Source organism: Manacus vitellinus, unplaced genomic scaffold (genome assembly GCF_001715985.3).
Source record: "Manacus vitellinus isolate BGI_N305 unplaced genomic scaffold, ASM171598v3 scaffold_8_pilon, whole genome shotgun sequence".
Lineage (NCBI taxonomy): Eukaryota > Metazoa > Chordata > Aves > Passeriformes > Pipridae > Manacus > Manacus vitellinus.
In genome coordinates, this window is record NW_021940864.1 from 13,649,398 (window position 1) to 13,665,194 (window position 15,797).

The window sequence follows — 15,797 nt, forward strand, 5'->3', positions numbered from 1 at the left end:
TCTTATTTGATTATTCTGCCTTATCTTTCTGATTGGTTTTCTTGTTTTCAAATATACCAATAAGGTTGGTAAAGTGAAATAATTAGGAAAAAAACTTAAATAGGGCTTTGGATCCAGAAAAAATATTGTTATATTAGTTCATTAGATAACGACTTGAGTATTTATTTTGAACGGCAGAGAAAATGTTTTGTGTGTGTGTTTAGAAGTGCTTCACACAGTGTACCTTACTCTGTGAAACATGTTAACATGATCTCTCAATCTTTGTTTTTTGTGTGAGTGCTTAAATTGTGCTCAATCTACACAAATTTCCCTGTTAACACAAATAATTTACTCCACTAAAGTTTTCATATGCTTTCCTATTGATAGGTGTGTTGTCAGCTCTTCTGTTAACTTTTTCCAGTATTTCAGCTACTTTCGTATTGATCGCAGGTGGTAGAACAAGACTTACACTCTAATAGGCACACAACTGGTGCTAACACAGGAGTAATGTGACATTTGTAGTTCTTCTTACTGTTTATCTGTATATACAAAGATTCACATTTGTCCTTCTGTATTCAGTATTTCTTTGAGGGTTCATGCTGTGCCATTATATACAATGTTTGCTAAGTCATTTCCAGATTCGTGCTCCACATTTTTAAATGTCTTTGTCTGTAAGTGTCTATCTGTATTGATCTACATATTGGTGATTTATGCCTATTTTACTATGCACTCTAGATTACACTCTGTAAGGGTAATGGTATAACTGTTATCTTCTGGCAGCATGCGGTATTAGCTTGGAGTGTAATAATCATACTTTTTTGCTACCACCTGTATGGAATAAATATTCTGTGTCCGAGCCAGAGTAACTATGTGTCTGTCACACCATCATAGTAAAGTTCCCCCAGCCATGTGTTTACTGAGCTGCTCTATTTGGCTCATACCTGGCTGAATTTCTGTGCACTCTCATTGTCACTTGATTTGAATTGTCTCTTTCTTCGACCTTTTCCTGTGTATTTTCTGACTCTCTTTGTGTTAACCCACCGTGGAAATGATGGAGGGGTCACCTCCTTTGACTTGCTAAGGTAACTACTGTTTTATTTCTAAAATTGGGTTAACTATTTTTTACAACTGCCGTAGTGTTCTATAAGAACTTTGTATTATCAAATCATAACCTACTCTAAAAAAACCCCAAATATTTCTAAAATAGTCTTTAGCAGTATCAGATTGTTTCTTCTAATACCTAATACTAACAGAGTTAGCCAGTATTGAACATACTGTCACCGCAGTGTGCTCTGTGAGGGGACACCTTGAAAAATTACAGACTTCAGTGTTCTTTTGGGACACTGCACAGCCAGAATTTATGTACTGTGCACTAAACTTCACTTAAACTATTTGGACTGAGTTGTCAGAAAAGAGGTAAATATTTTAGTTTTCTGTGTGTTTGTTTTGGCTGCGATACAGCAAATTTATTAGCAAGATTAATGTTTTGCTAGTGAATATTAGATCATGAAATAATTGTGTATTAAACAGATTAGATGTTGTAAAAACTGAAACACATTGCATATTACATCCTTTTAAAACATAATAATTTGCTTCAAACAACAAGGCTTGTGTGGTTTTAGGGGAAGTTTTTTTGTTTCTTCTAGTAAGTATTTTCTGTTAAAACAAGCTCTTTCATGGAGCATTTCTGTGCTCTTTCTGTTTCACATTTTGATCTCTCTTCTTATTGTCTTTAACAGCCACATCACCATACACCATCAAAAGAAAAGTGGTAGAGCAGACTCTAGTTAATACCACTTTTCCTATACTACCAGTAGGTATCAACTCAGTACAAGATGTGCCACTAGCTGGCAGCATTATATAAAATATCAATAAGCAGCTTTTGAGGAATACTCATGACTCTTCCAAAGGCACTGCCTTATACCAGTAAGACTTCAGGACAAAAGTGGAGACAGCTGCAGTAGCTCTAAATGGTGTATTGCAGGGTCCCAAGTGTTAACTCTGAAAATTGCCTCTGTACAATGTCTCGTTCAAACTTGGTATGTACACTTGTATTCTGTCCTTTTCAAAAAGATTTTGCATTTTCACTGTAGGATTGCTACTGTAAATGAAAACTCACACTATAAATTGCAATTAGCTTTCACTCTCCCAGAAAAATGTGAAATTTCATTCTTCTCCTGTTCCTCTCTTGTTTGTGAGAGAGTGGTTTCCACATGAAAACTCTGAATGAATTCTCCACACAGACAGGATGCAATGCTAAATGCACTTCATTCAGCTTTAATTCTATGCAAAAACAGGAGGCAGGGAAAAGAGGACTGGAATGAAGGAAAGGATCAGTCTGTTCATTTTAGACAACAATATGCCATCTGTTGAAAAGATGGTACATCCTGACACCATCTCTAGTCCTATGATAGTCCTTTAAAAGAAATGATGCATCCCAGGCCAAAGGTTCAGTGGTGGCATTGTGGGACAGCATGAGTTGGCCCCTGAAGCCACATGCCACATTCATTCTTGCAGAAGAAACTGTATAAAAATTAAGGAAAAGTCTACAAGGATGAGCTTTTGAGATTATCACCTTCCGTTGCCTTTCCAAGTGGGAGAAAGCAGTTATGACTGAAGTGCTTGTATGACTGTGTCCCTGAAGTAATAATTTTAAATTATGTATACATTTAAATTAAGTGAAATGATCAAGGTCCAAAATATAAACCTCTTTACTAATTGCCACCAGCCTATGCAAGCTACAGAGTATGTAAAGGAGAATTTCAAGAAATGAAATACAGCATGTTTTGGGATTTTCATTTAGTATCTACCTGATGTTGACACAGAAACAAGATAGTCCAGAATGCTCAAGTAGTATAAAATTGCAAATATGCTATATGTAATAACAAAACATTTTCTTGTAAACTGCACATAGAATTAGTTAATAATATAACCATTTTCAAGAAACAACATGTTCAACACGTATTCATTTTATTTTCTACTTGGTTGGGTGCACAGTTATATGTTTTAGAACTAAAAGAGCAGCAGAGGGTGCTACAGTTACAGAGCTACCCAGGCATATACTCCAAAATTGTTGTTCCTGTAGGCAAGTAAATCCTGCAAACACTTAAGCTTTCTTTTTGAGGTAGTTGTAAATAGTATAGCTTTAAATAGAATTACGTATTCACTTTTTTCTTGATTTTTTTTATTTATTTTTTGAGTTTTATTGGTGGAAAATGTTGCTCAGTTTCCTGGATATAGTTACTGTTACAAAACACCTACTCAACATCTTTAGAACTAGGTTTGTTTGTGCTAATTTTGCATTTAGAAGTTCCAGTCTCTGCAACAAATTTTATATTGGAATTTTTTTTTAAATTTTAATATGTTCTGCCTCAAGTAAATAAGCTAGTGAAACTGGAAAATGGTTTTTTCCCTTTTCATGGAAATAACAAGAGGGAAAAAGTTTTCTTAAATTTTAGACCCATATCACGTTTTTTGGAAACAGGTATCAAGGGAAAAAAAAAAGAAAAGAAAAAAATTTCTCCTTTTAGTTTGCACTTCTTTGCAGACTGTATTAATTTTAAAATTATGCTTACTTGAAACTTGTAATCATGTCATTTTTTTTTTCTTAATTTACTTAAGAAAAATATTTTAAAATCTATTCTAAAACAAAGAACCTTTTCTTCTTTCTTCCTTGCTCTCAAATAACTAGAATGAGAGGGGTGTCTTTTTTCTTGGTAGTAGTATATGAGGATGTGTTTAGAGGGCTACTTGTTTCTTCAGATCTCTCATTGCATGACTCATAGGTAGGTGAGCTCCTCTATGGAGAGATCATGTCAGCTACTGAATTATTATGCCTGGAGGGACAGATGCCATAAAGTTACCTGGGGAAAATCATAGCATGGCCTCCTTTGTGGCAGCAGAGGTGCTCCTGTATTTCATGTAATGTTACCTAGAATCAACAAGGGAACAGATTGTGTTTTTCAGGTGCTGCTGTGGAAGTTTCCCCCTTTTTTTTGAGTAAACATCTTATTTTCAGTGGTGAAAGGCACATTGACTTGAATATGCTTCTCTCTCTCCGTGACTCAGCGGGTATTCTCACCTGAAGAAACTGCCTCTCATTGTCTTCTGAGCCTCCTCTCATTCCATAGGTGTGGCAGTTTGAAATTGTTTACCAGGTCAGAACCTCAGACACTCTTGAAAACCTTCAACAGAAAATAAATTGACTGGAAGAGTGTCTAAATAGCAATGATACATGCTGTTTTGAATGAGAAATATTGTATTTATGACGCCTACAATTTACTATTCACTCTGCAGCTTCCTTTTAAATAAAACATTTCGTAATCAGGGTTAAGAAAAAACAGCTGTTTCCTCCCTCCCCTCCCCCCTCTGATTCACTCCACTGATTCAGTTTGTGGCATCATCCCAAGTAGTCACATTGACATGACCAACATAAAGCATATGGAATAGAGCAGAAAATAAGTATTTGGGGAGAAGCAGGCACCTTTTAAAATACTCTTCTTGTTCCTATGAAACTGGTCTCTGATGAAACATCGGTGATTTGTCTGTTTTAAGTACTGAAATTATTTGGCTTTTCCCCACTAAATCTTCTGTTCTGAAAAGAGGAATCATAACTCTGATCAGGAATCTGTTTCCTCTAGACAATGTTTTTCCTTCTACATATTCCAAACATTATCTTTGTGCCTATACTTTCAGTCATGGCACCACCTCAGAATAGTGGGAAGTGAAGAAATCCAGATCTGTTGTCTTAATCAGTTGGCAGAAATAGGTTTCTAAGTGTACTACTTGTGGTAGTCTGATTTCATGCATTAGTGTTGACCTGAAGTATTTTTGAAACTATTCAGGGTATTCTGAAGTTGGATCTTTTGATTTAAATTAGTTATAATTTTGAAGATATGGTATAACACCTTAAATTAGATTGGTAGAAGGAGAAGAGTATGAATTATTGTAATTGATTTCATGGGTTTTACTTTTACATTAGATAGCTTATCTTAATCACCTTTTTAATTGAGATAGGGCAGGATAACAATGGCAAGCATCCCTATAAGGTGTGCTGTGTTATTAATTAAGCTTAGTCTTTTAATGCACTGTAGAGTTTTCTCTAAAAATATTTCAAATTTGAGAATAATTGAAATAAATAGTTTAAAATGAGTTTGATGTGCAGTAGATTGTTGCCATTTGGGTGGAACTTGCAGGGTTCTTTGCAATTGTTCTTTCTGTTCCCTCAATTCCTTTTACTTGCCATGTTCTAGCCACGCTTTCAGTGCTGCTTTTCACAAAAGAACAGGCATGAAGTGCAAAACCTGCTCGAGAAATACCATGCTTGGAGTGCATCCTTGAGTAGCTGCCTTCTGTTTGATACCACACAAAGTTGCTGATGGAATCTGACTGGCACATCAGATGGGGCATTTCTCTGTATTCTGTTATAGTCTCATCTGGGGCTGTAGTGTGGAGGTAGCAAGGACAGTCCTTGTTCTTTATTTTCTCCACACAAATGCAACTGAAATGTCATGCATAACTTACAGGTTGTTTTTTCAAGTTTTTTTTAGAGAACTTTTTAAAAGTTGCTCTGTATTTCATTTTGAAAAATCATATTTAAATGGGTGAACTCGTGTCTTCTTTCAAAAATGTCAGGGTGAAAGGCTCAATTTTATTCAGGACTAATTCACACAACTCTATTCAAACAAAACTACTACTTTGAGTATTGGCTAATCCATACCATATCTCGTCTGTGAAAAAAATATTAGATCCCTTTTAGAGGTAGGAAGTCTCATAAATCTGTTTTTTGTTACACAGATGTTCATGGGTTAGAAATGGGAGGCAGAACCAAAACATCTTACAGTGGTGGTATGTAGAGGGCCACTAGCAGACCTGACTTCTAACCTCTCCCATGTGTATGTTTATTGTAAGATCTTTGTTAAATTGGGTAGTGTTATATTTTCAGGAGTGCCTTCTCATTTTAAATGCCACCCACTTGGGTTATCAAAATTGAAGGACTTAGAGCTGTGTCAGAAAAGAGACTTGGGCACTGCTGAACTGAACTTTAGATGCTTTGACAGTAAAAATCTATCCTCCTTCAGGTAAGGAGGTGTTTCTACACACACAATGGCATGGCCTGGAATTCACCACAGCTGGCACTGTGAGACCTGTGTGTCATTAACTCTCTCTCTCTTTGGAGTTTCAGTTCCTAACCTGGTGCATTCACAGTCTTAAATCCTTTCCTTTATTTAGGTGCTTCAACTGTGTCTGTCAAAAAGTATGGAAGGTATAACTTTTTTGTTTGGTTGTTTAACCTCCCGTGTGGCAGCTGCAGATTTTGTGTAGAATTTCTGTGGTTTCAGACATGAGTCTAATGGTTATAACACTCACAAGGTAGTTTCATGAAAGTAGGGGAGGCCAGCACACCTGAGTTAGCAAAGGGAATGGGCTCAGAGCTTTTGTGTGTTCTCTCACTGCAGCTCCTTTTGGACAGGGCAAGAAACAATATTACTAAATGTATTGGGTAATACCTCATGACAGTATGTCAGAAAAAAACCCTACTACCAGTAACTGTGAATTTAAAATTTGAAAACAGCAGCGTGCCTCACCGTAAACTCATACCTAGTTCCATAAAATTTACCTATTCACACAGCTAAAACACTGTGCAATCTTAAGCCATATTATGAATCAGCACCTTAGTATAAATTCTGTCAGGCTAAAAATGCTGGAATATCTTCATAATAAAACTTAATAGGAGAAATCAGCTTGTATACAGGGTCCTTACTTTTGCTGTATTTTGGTTCTCATTTTTAAATTATGGCAATTTGAGGCAATTTATAGATACATTTATTATTTAATTGGACATTCCCAAAGTAGAAGATATTTCCTTTTTTTGTGTGTGTGGTTAAAGACTCTGGTAAAAATGAGCTTAGCCAGATAAACAGAGGAGGTTTTGTTACTGCTAAGAATTAATATGATAATTTTGTCCACAACCATAATCTGCTTTTAAAATCATGCATTATGTTTTCTGTTGAAAAGTAACGAATATAAATTCGCTGTGAGGAAGGCATGTGCGGCTGCACATCTCCTGTGGGAGAGGCTTGCTTACTGGCAGGTGAATCTGGGTCCATTCTAGGATTATTTCCTAGGTTAAAGTAGCAGAGGAAGATGTTTTAATCTTAGATTGTCTCAGGAAACATTTTTACGTGCCTGGGTTTTGATTGGTTTTGATTGGACTCGTGCAGTTATTTGGTAATCAGCAGTGAGTTGTCAGTATTTATGTACTGCAACGTTTCTCTCTTTACCCATTGAGATTAGTAGACATTGCTTTCAAACATACATCTGTGAGAAAGTGTTGAAACCAGAAGTCAACTATTTATATAAAATATCTCTTATCAGGGTGGTAGTGGTGGATTAATAACAAGGACTGTGTTTGTGCATCTCTTTTTAGTTTAGTAAACTGAAGCTCGTGTTCAATTTCTTTTTTTTCGTTTTTTTTGGTGGTAAGATATTTGTCACTTTCTTGAGCTGCATTCAAATTTTGTAAAACACAGTTTTTACTGTTTTTTCCAAAGAAATTCTGACATATAGCCACCAACTTAAAGGACTTATGATGTTTAAAAACAAATGCATGCAGCAATTAAATTATCCTTTGTTATATGTAGGCTGACTCCTGAGGAATTTTGTAACTTTTCTCACGAGGAAGCAGACTTTTTCCTTACCATGAAAGTTGAACATTAAAATATAAACAGCTTTGTAAGCCTTGACTTAAAAGTAATTATATTTAAATGGTAGTAGTAGCAAAAGGCAATGGTCTCCAATGGTTTTAAGCTGCCTTTTAAAGTTGTATAGCTATTAAAAAAGGCAGAAGAATCCACAAAATGATTAAAATACACAAGAATAAAATTGTCATTTAGATTTGGCATTTTAAAAACAGAGATCACTATACTAATTTTTAAATGTACAGTAAAATATACTGTCTTTGAATTCAACATAATTTAAAGAAATAAAACCATACAGGTATCCACTAAGAAACTAGAATCATATGAATCAAGGGGGAGGTGGACAACTTCTGGAAGCTGTCCAAATAATGCCTTCTAATTGTTTGCTCAGATGAAATTCTTGTTGAATTGTTTTCCTTATTTTCAAAGCACCTGTTGAAAAGAAGTATTTATCCTTCCCATTTCCATTGAATCTTCCAGTTCCAGAATTAAAAGCATGCTGTCATACCTAGCATTGAAAAAAACTTAAATTACAGTAGCGGTATTGAATACATATTCAAGATCAGCTACTTAGCAGAGACTTCATTCATTGCAATCTTTGTGTAACTGATAAATGCTTTACAATGTAAATGTTTGCATAATGTAGCAGCCAGTTGCATGTGTCCCATGTTAACCTCCAGAAGCTGTAATACCTCACGCTTTCTCTTGGCAGGCAAAAGTAATTATGATAGCAATCCACATATATGATATAGATTTTAAAATATTTAGTTTTGTTAACAGCACATACAGCACAATAACGTAGTTAATATCAGACAAAAATTGATAGAGATAATCTAAGTGCTTTAAGTTTGTTGTGATTGTCATTATTTCAATTATGTATTTCCTCATAATTATTATAGTGTTTTCTTTTGAGGGTTTTATTTATGTGCTCTTCAGAAAATGATATGGTAAATATTTGATATTAAAGTATACAGGCACACATTTTATAGTTTGTTAGGGTAAGTGACAGCATAACAGAAAGGAATGTTATGCCAATTAATTCTGCAAGGCTCATTTAGAATCAGACTGAACTGCTGATGAGAGAATAATTAATGAAAATTCTGTGTTTTCATATATGAATTGTTTCTTTGCAATTTTTTTTTTTTTTTTTTTTTTAGAATAATGAGAATTTTCTATGTTTGGCATTTAAGGAGCTTTGTTGTAACAGTTGAGTGCGAACTGTCAAAAAGAAATAGGCAGAATCCTGGAAATGATGAGTCCAATTATCATAGAATCATAGAATGGTTTGGGTTGGAAGGGATCTTAAAGGTCATCTAGTTCCAACCTCCCTGGCCATGGGCAGGGACACCTTTCCATAGACCAGGTTGCTCAGAGCTCCATCCAACCTGGCCTTGAACACTGCCAGGGATGGGGCATCCACAACTTCTCTGAGCAGCAGGTTCCAGTGCCTCACCACCCTCACAGTAAAGAATTTCTCCCTAATATCTAATCTAAACCTGCCTTCTGTCAGTTTAAAATCATTCCCCCTTATCCTATCACTACATGCCATTATCAAAAGTCCCTGTCCAGCTTTCTTGCAGCCCCCTTTATGTACTGGAAAGCTTAGATAAGGTGTCCCCAGAGCCTTCTCTTCTTCTTGCTGAACAACCCCAACTCTCTCAGCCTGTTATCACAGGAGAGATGCTCCATCCCTTTAAACATCTTGCCTGGACTCGCTCCAACAGGTCCATGTCTTTCCTGTGCAGGGACCCCAGAGCTGGATGCAGTGCTCCAGGTGGGTGGGTTCTCCCCACAGTGGAACAGAGGGGCAGAATCCCCTCCCTTGCCCTGCTGCCCACGCTGCTTTTGATAAGCACAGGCCACGATTGGCTTTCTGGGCTGTGAGTGCACATGGCCAGGTCATGTCCAGCCTCTCATCCACCAGCACCCCCAAATCCTTCTTGGCAGGGCTGCTCTCAGTCAGTTCTTTACTCAGCTTGGATTTGCGCTTGGGTTTGCCCTGCCCCAGAAGCAGGACCTTGCACCTGGCCTTGTTCTCATGGGCATTCCTGTAAGATCCTTTCACAAATCAAAGCCTTTAAATATAGGGATTTGATTTGTAATTGCCAAATGTTTCTTATTGCAGAATTATAAATATTAGATATAGATAGATAAGATATTATCCTATGATTTTTAAGTAAATCGGTCTAATTGGCATGGGCTTTTTAATGTGTGTATATACATAAGTATATATAGTTATTACACATATAATTATGTTTATCTATATATTCACATTATATATAATAAGAAGAAAATCTGGATTTTTTAGCAGAGTGTTTTTCAGTAAGGTACTGTCAAAGATTTATTTCACCTGATAGTATACTTTGACCCTGCCTGAAATAGGATCTTATTGGTGACATAATTATTGTAAGATGATGAAAGTAGAACTGCAATGTGCCATCTTTCCCCAAATGTTTGAAAGCATTGTCAGCTTTTGAATTAGTCATATTTTTTCAATTGTTTTTAGTACAAGTCAAATTTGACTTGCCTTAGTAATATAAAGCATCTCATTGTCTTCAGCAAGGCTTGTCAAATGAATAAGAAACATTGTCTTCCCTTTAAAATTGATTAAAAAAAATCCCCCCAAATTATTTTAATTTGAATGAGGTGAGAATCTGGTAACTATTGAAATGTTTTCTGTGCCGAATAATAAGGAGCATGATAATTGAAACTTGGCATAGAAATGAGTAGCAAATTTTACTCTTCCTCCTCTTTTTAAATTGGGAATTTGAATGTTGCATAGCATAAAAGTAGGCAACAAAATACACTTGGTACTTGATATTCCAAAAGTACCATTCAAAAAAAGAATACTTAAGGGATACACTTAACATATAATATATATTATACTGCTTTCCTGTGAATGTATTTCCTATTTTGTAGATACATATTCCGTAATTTGTAGAGACATATAAAATAATTTGTAGAATTTGTATGTCATCTGTATGTGTAACAGTTTGAAGGATGGTGGCAACTATATCTGCAATTGTTTGTCCTTAATCTTTAAATAGTTCTTTTTTCCTACCACAAGACTTTACAGCCCATTTTTGGGGAAAAGGTCCATATTGCTTTCTGATGCTAAGAGAAGATGATCACAAGAGGGAGTGGGAAAAAAACTAAGCCTGGTCTGAAAGAGTAGTAAGACAAAGAGCATGTGGAGGAGAAGAATGAGGAAAACACTAGTGGCTGAGCCAGAAGGAAAATTGGAAATAAAGACATGTTTGATTAGTTTCTTTCCAAGAGAAAAACCAGATTGGGCAGAGAGGAGCCTGGGATGAAATCACAATGAATGAGATGAACGTGTCCTGAGAATAACTGGACTGAGACTCAAGTCAAAGGTGGAAAGGAAGCTATACTAGCTCAGCTTCAAGAGGGCTGGAAAAAAATTGTGAGTGCACCAGAAAATGTTTCCCACAGGGCCAGCAACAGAACTGTGTTTCTAGAGCTCTTTCTCTCATCCATTCCCATGCCTGCTCAGGCGAAATACATGTAGTTCTTTTTTACTGCTGCTCTTTGTAGACTGCTGCAGTAGTTTAATTTACTTTATTTGTGTAATCATAAAGAAATTGAGCTGGTGTGAAAGTTACAATCTTGCGAACAACCTGTGGAGGAGCTGATGTTCCAGATTATGGGATTTTTGATGTTTAAAAATACCCATTGAAGTTTGCTTTAGCTTTAACCTTGGCTTTACAAAATGCACCATTATTTTAGAGTTGCACGTGCAAATGGGAATTTCGTGATTTGTGCAGCTGCTTGTTGCTTGGAGAGCAGATCTCTTCCTCCATCTGCCAGAAGGTTCTCAGTGGTGCTTGCCTAGTATGTTGTTTTTTTTTTCTGAAAGGTTAAGGTCTGATCTCTGTAACAAATGTGGATAGAGCCTTCCCAAATCTTCGTTCACGAAGCCTAGCCATGATGACCTAAGGTCTGATCTGCAGAAGCAAATCACAGCTAAAATTGTGATTTCAGCACCTAAAGCATAAATGTCAAACACTCAAGAAAAAAAAAAAAGAGTTTCTGGGTGCTTTAGACACTCAAGACTTGGTGGAGTGAATGTTTTTCCTCTCTCTGTGCCTCAGGGCTTCATCTAAAGAAAGTCTCTTTCTGAATTCTGTCTGTCCCCAGGTCACCACCACATGCTGTAAGAAACAGAGTTGACAAGGACTGTGAGGTGGAGGAATCATCCTGTTAGGGGTGAATGGTTGGGTCTTTTTCAGATAAAGACACTGAAAAGCAGGCAATGAATTCTGGTAGGCTGCATAAGGCTTTCAAGCCAAAGGCTAGAGAAGCCTGCTCTATTAAAAGGTAAATTCAGAAAGTATGAAATGATTCTGTGTATTTAACTGAAGTGTAAATATTGATTATTTTATTACTAAATGAACACTTGCCTTTAGTTGTGTGAACTAAAAGGAAGGAGTGGTCCTTGCTGAAGTACAGTATGTGGAAGTATTTACATATTGCTTCCTAAGGCAAATAGGCAAGACAGGTGTGCAGAGGGTGTAGCAATTCCTAACTAATTTTGTAATTTCTGAAATCAAGTATTTTATTTGGCAACCTTGATCTTTAATGGAAATACTTGTTGTAATTCTGTATACAAATTTGTGGTATAATAATTTTGTGCACAGGCTTCAGATCACAAACCCAAGGATCCTTCATGTGGTGAAGTAGCACTTGCTAAGGGGCACGTTTTTGTGGAACATGTACTGAGAAACAATCGTATTTTCTGAAAGTAGTCCACATCTTCATTTGTGTGTCTAACCATTACACTTTGAATCATCCAATGATTCATAATGGTGCTATGTTTTCAAATATATGTATATTTATGTTTTGATAGACATTTTTAGTGTGTGGTACTAAAATTGCCTACAGCTGTGTAGCAGTTGGTGGTAGATTTCAGTAGCCCTGTGTGAGTCCAAAGAATATGTTAAAATCAAGATTCTGTTGTTTGTTGTCACTTTAACAAACTTTTAGGTTGTTTTTGTGAAGAGTCCTATAAGCACTCCTTCTCACAGTTCTTATCAGACTTCATTGTTGCACAAAGCCTTAAGTATGCTCTTGATCAAGAAATGTTCTTAGTTTGCGTCATGGTTTAACCCCAGGCAGCAACCAAACCCCACACAACTGCTTGCTCACTCCCTTGCTCACCATCAGGATTAGGAAGAGAATCAGAAGGGTAAAAGCTGGAAAACTCATGGGATAAAGACAGTTTAGTAGGGAAAGCAAAAGCCATGCACATGAGCAAAGCAAAAGAAGGAATTTCACTGTTTCCCATGGACAGCAGGGAAACATCCCCATCCCCAGGAGAGCAGAGCCCCATCATGTGTTACTTGGGAAGACAAAACACCATCAGTCCAAAGGTCCCTTCCTCCTTCTTCCCCACGCTTTATATACTCAGCATGATGTCATATGGTCTGGAGTATCCCTTTCTTCAGTTTGGGTCACCTGTCCTGGCTGTGTCTCCTCCCAGCCTCACGGGCACCCCCAGTCTCCTCACCAGCATGGCAGTACAAAAAGCAGAAAAGGCCTTGGCTCTGTGTAAGCCCTGCTCAGCAATAACAAAAACATCCCTCTGTTATCAACCCTGTCCAAAACACAGCCCCATACCAGCCACTGCGAAGAAAACTAACTCCACCTCAGCCAAAATCAGCACAGTTTGGAATAGGTATGTAATGAATACTAGGAGCTGGTAAACAGTAGCAAGGAATTTTTAAAAAGTGTTGAATGAGAACTTTAGAAACCTTATTGTCCTTGTAGCTACTTTTACAGTTACTTTATCCAGTTTTTCAAGACAAAGACATTGACCCCATTGTGAAACTGAATGCTAAAGTATTGATTTTTTTCTGTACATTGATTGTATATTGAACATATAGTCAACCTAATTATTATATAAACATACTTTCTACAGAATCAGAGGTGATAAACCTTAACTCTGTGTGTCTATATGTAAGAGCATAGACAAAATATACATCAGTCTAAAATTTAGCAAATGCAGTTTGAATGACTTGTGGACAGTATCAGTCTATTTTACAATGTAAACACCAGGGTCTTAAACTCACCGCTGGGCCAAGCTAAAAAGGTAATGTCTGATTGTGATATTACTGCAAAACAAATGGTAGCATGCTACTCTGCTTGAAAACATAATGGCTTTATACTATAACCTTTAACCCTGAAATGATGCTTGAGTGGACCTTAACTCCAAAGTGAACATGCCTGAGTAAATAAAACTGTGGTTTCACATAACAGAGAGATACATTTTTTAGATCCTTTGCTGATTATATTGTGTGAAGGTCAATCTTCTGCCCCATTTCTGAAAGTCGGGTCAGAATAGAGATTTTAGGGTCACTTCTTCAAGTATCTAAGCCATTACAATGCACTAATAGGCCCTGATAGCTCATTTTATAAGTTCTTAGCATTAAGCTGGACATTGTTTGGACTCATTTCAAATCCTGCATGTACCCTGCAGGGTTAATTAACATCTTTTTAAATGGATGTATTTTGGTTATTTTTAATTAAACTGCTTTGGTTTAGTTTGTCACTGTTTACTATCTTTTACCATGTGTAAAGATATAGAAATTTTATATTCACTTAAGATCTGTATATTGTTTTGAAATTGAACTGATTAATTTTTTTTCCCTGATTTGAACACTTCAAGAGTACAGCATCAAACATGCAGTGGTAAACAAGTTGAATACCAGTACAGAGTGGTTTGGAGTGAAAATTTTAGTTATACATTCCAACTGTATTTTGCCTGGTGAAATTTCAGGTTATTGTCTCCTACTTTGTGTAAAATGCCTTTCTAGGTTACTTATGTAATTGCTATGAATCTTCTATAAAGAATGTTGATCTTAATTAATAACAACTGAATTGTAATGATGAAGCAAACATTAGCACATTTCAGTTTTCTACTGAGGTAAACAGAAACCTATCAAAAAGGATATAATGAATTCAAATTGAAATAACTGTTTTTTGAGAACACTTAAGGACAACAGATTTGAAAATAGTACAGAATGGATGAGATTAAGACAGGAAAACCACAAAATATCACCTCAAATGAGAAATATGTTGACCTCAAAACCAAAATGAACTCCCTCCTTCCCATATTGCATACTTTTGTGAAAAAATTATTTTTAGTAAATGGAAGTAAACTAAAACAAGTAGTATGTTTTCAAAGAAGAGGAATAGGATTAACATTTGAAATTGTACGAGTAATCTTTCCCTCAAGACCATGCTTCAAATTTAACATGTATTTGTTTCAGAGAAAATATCTCTCATAATGGGTCAGTCTTGACATCACCTCTCCCAACCTTCTGTCTGGACTAGTGTAAAACCTTAATTGTGCTGCTAACAGTAGCTCTCTGGTAGGTAGGGGTTCAGGGTGCAGACTGAATTTGTGCCACTCATCAGCAGGTACATTAATTACTCCGTGCATCTGGAATGTTCTGCTGCAGTGTGGTTCCTTTTAGATCTCATGAGAAAGTGTTTAGAAAGTTGGTATGTATTTGCTCAGTACTGTAAATTCATAGAGCTATTGTGTCATAGATTGACCACTGTGAGGACTTCTTGTTTTGTGGTTGACATGGCAGAGTAGTGCTGGAGGTAAATTGTTATGTCAGGTGTGTCTCTCATATTTATGATCTTTTCTAATTTTTTCATGTAGGCTGTGTATCACTTTATTCCTTTGTTCCAACATTTCTTATGCCTACAATCACTCATCACAGTATTTCTGCTGCACTTCTGTCTGCTTTGCTATTCTGCTTTCATTCCTTTGGTCTAAAAGGAATTCTGACTTACCACACATATGAGAAAATTTCTTACCTGAGTAAGAGCCATGTTCAGAAACAGTGTAATATAGGAACACAAAAAACATGTACCGACTGTATGTTTGGAGACTCAGTTCCAGAGTAGTGCTTTCTGTGTATAGGTAAATCCTAAGATTCAACACTGCAGTAGTGGATGGCTGCAGTAGGCTCTGTGTCAAACTTTTGAATGTTCAGAAATAGTTGCTAATTTCACAGGTTCTTATCATTGTGTGGTTTCATTCGTAAGTAAAGGTGCAATAGTTACAGAATTCACCAGTAAAGGATT

At 36.4% G+C, this 15,797-nt stretch overlaps 1 protein-coding gene across 1 annotated transcript in view; it reads left to right on the plus strand.

Moving 5' to 3' along the window:
• The window catches only part of CAMKMT (calmodulin-lysine N-methyltransferase), a 212,813-nt gene that overhangs the window by 16,244 nt on the left and 180,772 nt on the right, over positions 1-15,797 (plus strand). The window lies entirely within an intron of this gene.